Source organism: Acyrthosiphon pisum, chromosome A1 (genome assembly GCF_005508785.2).
Source record: "Acyrthosiphon pisum isolate AL4f chromosome A1, pea_aphid_22Mar2018_4r6ur, whole genome shotgun sequence".
Classification (NCBI taxonomy): Eukaryota; Metazoa; Arthropoda; class Insecta; order Hemiptera; family Aphididae; genus Acyrthosiphon; species Acyrthosiphon pisum.
Window position 1 is genome coordinate 74324453 of NC_042494.1, and position 12295 is coordinate 74336747.

Below are 12295 nucleotides of genomic sequence, written 5' to 3' on the forward strand. Positions count from 1 at the left end.
CAAAATTCATACAAGTAGCTTTTAAGTTATTTAACTTTGTGTTCTAAGGATAAATAAAGGTAATAGTAATGGTAATGGGTTTATATGATAGTATTGGGGCTATACGGTAATTTTATAATTTTAGTCATTAGTATTAATCTATCAACATTAATAATTTGTAAAAACTGTACAAGTATAGTAAATACTAGTTCTAATATTACGTTTTAATATTTTTGCTAAACCATTTTTAAGAACTGTTAACCTTGGTAGAAACATATAAACATTTCAATAACTAAGAAACTAATAATTCGAATTTTGAATTAGGCTCATCAACAATTTCAAAAAAAAATTATCCACTAAATAATTTACAGTGCAAAGAGGGATTCTTATTTGAAAAAACAGAAGTTTGAATTGCTACTGGACACTCTTTTTATAAAAATAAAAAATGTTTCACTATACGTATAGGGTTTAGAGGAATCGTGTGTAAATTATGTATAAAAAAAATTAATAATAAAAAAATATTGGTCGGAACAAAAGTTATTTCATTTTTCAGGTCTTCCTGTTACACACTGTATGGATAATTCCTCATATTTCCGAAATATTTATTTTACACCGTTCAGAGTTGTCCCAATCGGAACACATTATTTGAAAACCTTTTGTTCTAACCCAAAGTGCATTATCTGGTTTTAACATAATCCGCGGTAGTTAAGTACAGAGTTGCTTGCTTGCTCGCTCACCCCGCCCGCAATGAGAAGTGGTCTTTTTTTTCAATGAATATGACGCTTTCAAAAGTGAATAAAAAACAGACGAGGGGTACCATTGAATTAATGAACGCCGCGCCGGATCGTATAAAAATAGGGGTGGGCTGATGATTTGAATCGACTTAAGTAGAAATGTACATAATACAAAAGTAAAATGTGTACATATTACGTACTGCTTGTACAAATTTAACTATGACATTATGCAATATTTAAGTTATATTCATGGCCAAATAAATGAGAATGTTTAATACAAACCGACTCACAGACTTACTGTTCTATAATACGTATAAACTATATTAGTGTGTAAGAATGATTAATATATTTTATCGTATTTATTTTAAATATCGAAAACAAATTTCTTGTAAATACATAAGTACATTGTACATAACATAAGTGTATTGGTGTGTACCATAAAGATAATTGAATTTAGCAAAATACCGATTAAAACGAAATTATCATTTACTGGCTCCTTTCATCTCTTTGTAAATAAATTATTCTATTACTAAAAAGTATATTGAGATGTGTTGAATTAATTCCAAATTTCATTTCATTTCGATTGGAAAACAAGAGCTATTACTTTTTACTTATTATTATTATCATCATCATCGTCATAATCATCAGCATCGTTAGGTTTACGTGCTTAATTTCAGGTTTAGGTTTTAAATAAATTAAATATCTCGAAAATTATGTTCGGAATGAGGTAATGCACAAAAATACTTCGATCATAAATATCAAATGAAATAAACGTATAACAACGTTCAAACAGTAATGGTGTGATTATTATTGGCCAGTAAAATGAATTACACGTTCAACGTCCCGCTGAAAAATAACCAAACTAAATCATACATATTTGGTGAAATGTTCGTGAGAATTTTTATACATGTTTTAAGTTGTATAAAATACCGATGATCTGGTTATGGCATTCCAAAATATATATTATATAGAACCGGAAAAATCTGATGATTTTTAATAAATATTATGATAAAACTATTTTACAATTCAAATCGTTTTTTTGTCAGTGCCTGCCGATAAAAACTATACACGAATAATACTGTAACGATGAAAGTATGAAACGATAATGTAAACGTATAATCCCAATAAGTAATAGTTTTGTTTGGGAGATGTGAAATATGGCGAGATTCGTATTTATGATAAAAACACGAATGATAACCTGTCTCGAAATGAATAATAAAAATAATACCAATCGTTCATAAAGTGTCACAAAAACAAATCCATTTTAAATTGAACATTCAATGAAAAAAAAATTATACATATGTTTTGCATTCTTTGCATGAACAAATAGCACATGCATTATACCATGATAAAGATTGAAGAATTTTGTGTAGGTACTATAATATAATTTTACTGTAAATTTCCAAAATTGCAGTTAGAAGAGGATAGAACTGAAAAAAAACGTAACTCCTTAATTGTTTTGTATAATACAATTTCTATCTTAGAAAATTAATTTGTCAGAAAAAAATTAAACTAATTTTAGGTACCTACATAAGAACTATATTTATTATATTTTGATTCACAATATTTTTTAATTCATTCGTGTAATTAGCTATAAGCAGTTTTCGGACTTATCTAGATGAATATCTAGATAATTATTTGTTCATCTTTTATCTTATCTAGATAAATAGTTACAAGGTATCTAAACGTTCATCTTGGATAATTTTTTTACTAATCTAAATAAATTCATCTAGATACATTTTTTATTGATAAAAATCGTGAAATTGTACGAAATTTTTAAATATTTATACAGATTCTCAAACAAAGTTTATGGTTTATAAAAAATCTAATTATTTTTATTTATATCATTATTATTATTATGTTCCTAGTGCCCAACTAAAATATACCAACATTTATAACCATTTAAAAAATAATTGTATCTTTTTTTTTATCTAGATAAAAAAGTATTTATCTTTATATTTATCTAGATGAAAAAATACTTATCTAATCCGAACACTGGCTATAAGGTACTATTGTTTGACTTTTTTTTTACTTTAATTTATTCGTTTATGCTTAGACATTGCTTAAAATAAATTGTTTAACTACTATTTGAATTTAACGTGTAAGTTGGTTTTAATGGCAAAAATTATTTAACACAATGTAATACACGCATAGCGGATCGATGTAAAAACAAAATGAAAGAAGTGTCAAAAACACAGTGCTGTCGTCTGGGAAAAGGTGTGTATTCAACAATGCGTTTGAAAAAACATCAACCAGAACTTTTTCCAAACACTTTGCTACCATGCTCAATTTTTTTTTTTTAACTTTTATTTCAATACTAGAATGTATAATATTTTTTGGTCTGAATTTGGCAAACGTCGATGCTGATATTTCTGGGGTATAAGTGTGTTGGATTATAAGACGGATAATTTTTGGACGTGTGTGCATAGATTTATTAAACATAACAACAATTTCACCCCTTTTACTCGGTGTGAAGTGACCCAATTTTGTATCTAATTTAAATCATTATGATTACAATAACCACTACATATTTTTAAGAATAAATATTATGACGTAATGGTATCCCTTACCAGAGTCAATGTAAATTTATATTTTATGTCATGTCATGTTCCATGTTCAATTTTCAACCATGTATATCAAAAAAATATATCACCAGTTGCCAGTTATCGACAGCTAGACCATCACACAGGTGTCGACAGATCACAGATGGATGCAGGTTTCAACGAGTAGATGGAGATAATATATTACATTAATAATTGTTAAAATGTTTATTGTCTGCAGTTTATTAACTTGTGACTAAAATCAGCAAATGTTGACAGGTACGAATATTAACATCAAACTACCTACAACTATAGTATAATAATAGAGCCGCTTGCATTTGAAAATGTTGTTTGTGGGTCACTTCATCGAGTACTTACATAATATGTCCTATATATTTTATCCTAACGATGAAATTCATAAATACGGTATGCATAACGTATAATATTATGTAAGGTACCATGTGGGTTTGTAGCCCATGAAACCAGGTTATAATAATATGCATACATCTACCAGATACCTAAATATAGTATATTGGGTGTATATAATATGTACTCGCCGGAAATCCGTCGAGTATAGGTAACATTTTGGCGTCTGTTTGTATATTAAATTCGTAATAATAGATCATATTATTAATATGCCTCGAATACGTCATCGGTTATAATAGTAGATAACAATATATAGTACCATATCGAAATCAATAATATTATTGTTTTATGGTGTTGTTTATATTGTATCAAATTTGAAATTTCTGATACATAATATGTAAATTACTTAACGTTTACTTTCCATAATTATTATTATCAGTATTATTTCATAATAATATATTATTGATCAATGTGTCATATTGTGTCATTCTCTACGTAATTGGTGTATATTATTTTGTATCAACAAATGTATTATTACCATATGAAAATACTCAAATAATATTCAACTACAGAGAAACGTAGAAAATTAAAAAGTCCGTGCATTAATTTATCAATAATAAAACAATCATACTCCGCGAGAGTAAAATGTCGATCCATCGATTCAGGATTCAATTGGTTGATTTAATTTACGTTTACGGATCCATATTGCAATATTTTAAGTATAAGCAGGTGGAGATGGGGTGGACAATTTGAATGTTGATTTCGGAATCTTTTATGCCAGAAATGTGCAAAATTGCTTTCAGTAATAATGGTTTGTGTCATTATGGAATGTGTCGTTAGGTAAGGATACAAATATTATCTATATGTACAAGGGAGCAGCGAAGAAATTTTGACATGGAATTGGTGTATTTTGTATTGATAATTACACGAAATTGATGTGTAACATATGCTACAGAGTGCCTATAATAATATAATATAATGCAAAAGTAATTTTCAATAGTTGCAAAAATAATTTCAAACGGTTACAATAATATTATCTTAATTTTTCAAATGGTCCACAGACGACAAATCGATAAAAAAACAATTTTAATTTTGAGCAAATAAAAATATGTCTGCTATAATATTAATGAAATAACCGGCAATGTTTATACAGTGTAACCATAGTACGCTATCGAGGTGGATACGTGATATAAATTTGTTCAAATTGGTGATATTATAGATTATTGTAAATGTGTAATCGTGTTGAATAGTATGTACACGTACCTACCTATAAAACTAATGCGATTATTTACATAGCATAAATATTTAAATTCAACCTTACGACGAAAAGTCGTCGTCGATTCTGCACAATGTAAATATTATAGCGACGGTAATGGCATCATCTTTGAAAATTGGTTGATTACAAAAATTTAAGATTTAATCACTTAACAGCTGCTGTGTATATAATACTTGATCCGAACCGTAGTAGTTAAAGTCTGTTGTTGACTTAACCGAAAGCATTGGAATTGCAATTAATGGAAATTTAATGTGGATTTTACGATAACTAAAGAGAGTGTATACATTATAATATTATATATAATATACCATTTTCAATTCCATACCGTAATGGATTTATTAAACGTGCAGTATTCAGTCATATTATAATAAATAGTTTACGCGAGAGAGACCGTCTTGACTATAAAACGATTTAAAAATGAAATGGAACGTAATCGAGGGATTTCTATTTAAAGGCACTAAGTGACTTTTTCTATACGACTCACACGAGAATGGTTGAAGAAATATATTATTAATATGTATTGTAGATATCGCGAGATCCACTTCCCGACCACAACGGGACTGCGACCCACCTCTATATAATAAGTCACCACTAACGCTAAACTATAAACCCATGACGTTATACCATACGTCGTTATTATAAAACTATTCCTATAGTCGGGCCACTCTAGGAGCGCTACTCCTTCGCGCATCCAACTCATTGAGCTCCGTGGTATTTCTCCCACTCTACCACCTAGTTGCCGCTGTAAACACACGGGAATGCGCGAGAACGGACGAATTTTCGTCGCCACCCAGAAGCGCTCTTACAACCTGAGTATAGGTAATTACCTATGTCCGTGGATAAAAGTCATGGGTTGGAGTGATAGGTAATCAAACAAATATTGTTAAAATATATTTGTAATTTTTGTGTAGGTTTCTAAACGCAATGCATAATATGTTTAGAACGCCTTTATTCCCGCCGTGTCCGTCCGTTAGTTACTCTTACAAGTACACAGTTACGATTGCAGTTGACATCATTAGGTAAGTATAATATTATGTACTGTTAATTTTTAATTATTTATAATCTTTTGTCAGTACATAGTTACGACCTACGATTGTTGACATATTATATTGTTAATTATTATTTATTTACTGTCCGTAGTTACAGTAAGTACATAAATTGTATATAGAATCACAATTTATCGCATTGTATTAAAATTTAAAATAGGTATAGAAACCGGGAATTTAGCACGCTCGCAGAGTGAGCTTTCTTAATTTGTTTATTTTTAATATTAGTTGAATATGCACAGTGTCTCATTATTAACTTCATAAAGGCGGATTCATCTTTGAACTCTTCTGAGCATCGTATTTAAATACTGTGATATAATAAATAAAATCAATAAAATATACATATAATATAATAGCTATTTATCTTTTTTTTAAATAGTGAACTTGTTACATTTCTGGTGGATTGCTAATTAATTAATTATATCCAATGATAATTACTACCTATTTTATTTTCTATTACCAACGACTACCATATTATTATATTATATAAAAAAACATTCGATTGCTGCAATTTCGATTTCGTTTGCTGGAAGTCCTTGCGTGAAAATTATTATGCACATTTTTAAAAATAATTGAATTGTGCACTCTTCCCCAATTGTGGTATGAAGGTATAATAATTAGTTCAATGTTAGCGCAGTGGCGCTTCTATGTATTTTAGTATAGATTATTTATTCATCGGATTTTAGTACGTTTAGGTTAGGTTACAATATTGTATTAATTGATAATTTTTTCCAGAATATGAAAATGTATTCACCGCCGTAGGTTGAATTAGGTAAAAACGACAAAAGAGAAAATGACTAAATATATTCGATTCATAGGCGAACGATTGTAGTTCCGAGGTGATTATTATTGTTACCACGTCCCTCCAACCCACCGTGGTAACACTCTCCAAACAATTCACTGATGACCATCACTCGACGATACACAATGCCATTATCAGGATACACCATGCGTATATTAATGACTCTCTCTTTTGTATTCAATCCTGAGATTGGTTCCTAGCCATTCTCCAGTTCTCCCTGTTACTTGCCTTCCTCTTTGTTTATTCGAGAGTACTACACCTTTGGTCCTTTATTATTTGTTGCGTATACTCCATCCGTGTGGTCTTCCCCTAGCATTTTTACATCAACGCAGCCTTCTATAGAGAACCCCAGCAACCCACCATGCCTTAATACATGTCCAATCGATTCCTTTCTCCTTTTCTTGATACTATTTCATAGATGAATTTTTTTCTCAGACATTGATTCTAATATTTTTTCATATGTTACGATATCTTTCCAAATTACTTTAAGCATTCTTCTGTAGCATCACATCTCAAAAGCTTCTATTTTTAATTATACATACCAGCGAGTACCGATATCATAAGACGAGTATTTTGTGCCGGCAGTTATAGTCTTAGTTGTTGTAAAATGTTTGTATAAATGTTCGCGTTGGAATCGACTAACAGCATCGGCGACTGTGCGGCACAAACGATTCTCAGAATATATTCCCTCAAAAGGTTCGAAACGTCATTATTATTATTTTCATAATCATAATATACACCTATAATGCCTGTATTTGTTATCGATGATAACGCGTACGCACGGTTGCAGATTTTCAGTAAAAAAAATATTGATACAGCCATAGAAGTTTACGGACAACGATTTGTTTTGGGATGAATATTACTGTCACCGCAGAAGTGATACTCTCCTTGTAACAATTCGCCGACACGACAGTGCGCCTTGACGTTCGGTATACATCGTACGCATATTTAATGTACACACGAGCAATATCATGAGACGAACACTTTGTGCCGACAGGAAGTTGTAGTTGTATAGTCGTTGTAAAGTTTTTGTAGAAAGTTTTGTCATTGAATCGACTCGCGGCAGCGGCAACGGTATGGCACCGACGACTCACGGAAGATATTCTCTCAAAAGGTCCGAAACGTCATTATATTATTATTATTATTATTATTATTTTCATTATTATGTAGGTATCTATGATAGGTACCAGCAGTATATAATCAAAGATATTACGTACGCGCACTCCACCGTTTCAAGTTTTCAGAAATACCGTGCAGAAATCGACGGCCAACACGATCGGTTCAGGCCGAATATTATTCTGACCTACCAGGTCCATCCAACAACACCGCAGCAGCAGTGACACTCTTGTCGTCACAATTCGCCGACATAACGTTCGGTATTCATCTTGAGTATATTTAATGTAAACACGACCAATGTCATGAGACGAATACTTTGTGCCGGAAGTAAGTTGTAGTTGTATAGTCGTTATAAAGTGTTTGTAGAAAGTTTTGTGATGGAATCTACTCGTGGTATTGGTGACTGGCTCTACGGAGACCTATAAGACTAGCGTAAGGTTTTCCCTCAAAAGGTTCGTAACGTCATTGTTATTGTTATTATTATTATTGGCCTTATGTACCATTATGCTTTAGCAGCATGTCACGGTTGCAGGTTTTCAGAAAAAGAATAGGTATTATTGAGACCGTGCAAGAATAAACGGGCATGATGAACGCGACGCGGCTTTTTGTATACGGCTGCAGCTGTACAGCTTATAGAAACTATATTATTTTAATCTATATAATATTATTATATTATAATACCTCCTCGTGGTGGATAAAACGTGTTCTCGTAAGTTTCACGGCAGTCCCAAACGGTAGGAATAGTATAGGATACATTATATTTTATTATTATCATCAGAGACGGACTGGGCCTGTAAAAGCCTATTAACCTCCAATCATATAAAAGGTTACATATTCTGAAAAAATCAGCGGAGAAATTAGTATTCTTACCATAAAAATAACATAATTTCAACTATAATGGCAACAATTATATATTATCAAGGAGTATCGATTTATAAGTCTTCTATAAAATTTGAAATTATTATAAAATTCAGAAATTACAGTTGAAGTTAATAAAGATTTAAGATGTGCTATGCCTTAACTATGGCTCCTTGGCGATTTTTAATGAAGCGTCCCGTGCTCCCGTAGTACAAGTGCCTATTATCCTACAATACAGGTAGGGTTGCCACCTTTGAAAGAAAGCAGCCCCGGAGACAGGCCGATAAGCAAAAAAAAAATCTGCCCCTGATCATCATCGTTACGCATAAATTATAACTATATGCGATGTCTACCTATTACATTCAAACGGCACACATCTAGGCGATGATTCGTAGCATATATTTCATGAACTGGTGGTGGAGAGAGGCGTAGAAACGTTGTTCGCTAATAAAACTGTAATACTAGGTTTTGGACATTTTACGAATAAGCACCATATACAACTTTCAAATAATTCGTGGAATTAATTAATTTTATTAATATTTTTATTATTACTAACCAATGGCAGCATAGGCTATTGAGATTTACAGAAATTATATTTAACCTACACAAGTTTACATGCAGAGATTATACATTGATTATTTTTTATAATTTATTTATTAATTTCGAGATGGAATTATTTTGAATATGTTGTGTATTTAAATTTGAATGAAACAAAACTTTTGAACTATTAAAATGATTTTGCGGACTTATCCAGTTGTGTCCAACCCAATTACTAGATTTAGTGGCAGCTATACACCTTTGAAAGTTGAAAAGAACATTACCCAATGGGGTAATAAATACTGTTCTACTTAGTTTAGGACTCCTGGTGTAAATAGCTTGTGAATAATTATAGATGTCGATGTCGATCAATATAATTAAAAATATGTCAGTAAATTTGGTTTTTGGTTTTCTACGTTAATTATTAAAACTTGTAGATTTAAATTGTACTGATTGTAGTGTATAATATATTATGTTACACTTTTAATACTTATTATGAATATTTAATTGCACTATTTTGCCAATTATAATTTGAATATGACGTGTTAACGAATTATAGACGATTTAAATATTTTATTTAATAAGATTTACAGATAATTCTTGATTTGATTCTTATACGATTTTAACATCGACTTAAGACAATTGACTAAACATAGATTTCAGGTGGTAGGTGTGTGAAATTGTGTACCTACCTACCTATTGATAGTGACAAAAAAGTTTATTTGGCTCCGCCGGACTCGTCCAATATCATTAAAGATAAAAGGCATGCATACGAGGGGTGGGGGAAATAGACCCTTTAAACCCTATTAGATCTGAGCGTAAACACTATAATATGTTGTTCCATGGTCATAATTTAATATCCCACGATCAAGTTAGGGGTGAAAATATCGGACTCATATAAAATAAATTAAGCTAAACGATAGAAATTCAGCAAACCGTGACGACTGCGAGAGGGTGTACACGCATTATACAATATATACGAGAAAACAGTAAAATACGTATATATACATGTATATTTTTATTTAAACGAATTAATTATTATTCTTTTTATCATTACTATTAGATATGTATAGCCACCGACCGTCTTTCACATCATCACAATAAGAAATTACGACGGTATATATAATATATATTATAAACTTATACCCGTAACCACGCGAATTTCATTAAATCCTGCAGTGGCGGTGGTATAGGACGGGAATTACGGGTATACGGTAGGTTAGGTATGTAGGTATCTACCCGTGTATTGTATATAATGCACAGTCACTTTCACGGAAACGATCTCGGTCACCCTCCCCAGACGGCTTCGAAGGCACGTTACCTATATTGACACGCGAGAAGGTGTGTGCGTATATCTCGACATGTGTATTGCGCTTGTGTGTGTTTGTGTGAGTGCAGATAAGACGTGCAGCCGAAGATTTCCATTGGAAATCGAAGTCCCGAGGTCCCCCCCAGGATTTCCAACGGGATTACGGGTTAGACGCCGGTTCCCACTACCTCCCCACTCGCCCACTTACCACGGGTGCGGACTAGTCGAAATTCAATTATACAAACTCCTCGCGACGATTTCTCCCGGCCACGGAGCCGCCCACGACCTCCACCTTTACCTTCACCTGCACCGTGGCCAACAATCCGTTTAGTTTATCGCTGCCACCATCGCGGAGGAGACACTTCTATAATAATATTATTGTGCAGTCATTGCAACAGCAGAGTATACCTATTACCTATATTATTATAATTCCCGAGTCCTAAAGTCGTACGCGTAATGCGCGACTGACTTAATAATGCCGAGGTGAATCGTTTTTTATATCCGATTGTTGTACTCGACGCCTATAATACATGACAAGGATATAATAATATTATCGTCGCAGTGACCGCGAGCGACCCGAAACGGTATTTTTTTTACACTCGCCTCCGTGACGCGATATATTATTATTTTATTATATTATAGCTAAACACGACGGACACGATGATAATCATTATTAGAATAATATATTCGAAGCAGTTGTCTGTCCGTCGCTCGGTATTATGTCCCGAATGGCCGCGGCACGTCGTTCCCGTCGGTCGCGCAAATAATAAATCTGGGGCGCGAAAAATCGATATACCCTCCCCTCAAACCAACACCACTGACACCACGGCGGGCCCCTCCACGTCACGACGGCTATTTGTGGGTATCGGACGTCCGCATAAATAATTCGCCGGAGGTTTTAAGCCCTTAGCAATTAATTCCCGGCTAAAATTATGTACGGAGTCGGTTAATCCCTTTCGGTAGCCGTTCGAAATCACGTCTCTTTGAGTGCCCGGGCCCGCACACCCACCGCAGGACGTACGTCCGCCGTCGTTAAGCCCCCGCCCCACCGCTGCCGCCGTTGTTTTAAATAATTATAAACGCGCTGGTCCGTGGCACGTCAATTTACATTAGCCATCGCCGGCGCCAAAATTTGGGCGCACAACAATGATAACATTACCTATACCTATTTATAATAATAATACAACGTGGGCACTATTAATTTATTGTTGAAATAGTAGTCGTACGGCGGTGATCGGAATTTACGCCAAGACTCCGCATTGCGTTATTGTATTTCGATCGCATATTATTGGTATTATAAAACCCACTTTGTTCCACGATGACCGCATGTTTTGTACTGTACAATACAATTTTATTGGTTTTGAAGGTTAATGCAGTGCGGGATCTTGGTATCTCGAAGTATTATTGAGGGACCGAAAAAAAGAAGTTCGTGATACCTAGGCTCTACTGTGATGCGTAATGGTATTATGAGAGAGATTGGCAGGATAAGTGTGTTTATATTTAGGTCATTACATCATGGCTGTCGCGGATTCGATTATCCAGCGAATCGTCGTAAGAACGGAATTTATTTTCATTGTAATTCTACAAGTATAATAATAATAATAATAATATAGTGTTAGGTATTAAGGTATATTATACGAGGAAACATCACGTGCCCGCTCACCATATCCGGTGACCTGGAAAATGACTACGCTTCTGTGCATATATAGTGTACTATGCAGCTGCGTAGTCG

The 12295-nt window shown here is 33.1% G+C and overlaps 1 protein-coding gene across 3 annotated transcripts in view; it reads right to left on the minus strand.

Annotated features, from left to right (window-relative positions):
• LOC100169361 (leucine-rich repeat-containing protein 4B-like) overlaps positions 1–12295 on the minus strand; it is a 346827-nt gene that overhangs the window by 259605 nt on the left and 74927 nt on the right. The gene's annotated exons all lie outside the window — the stretch shown is intronic.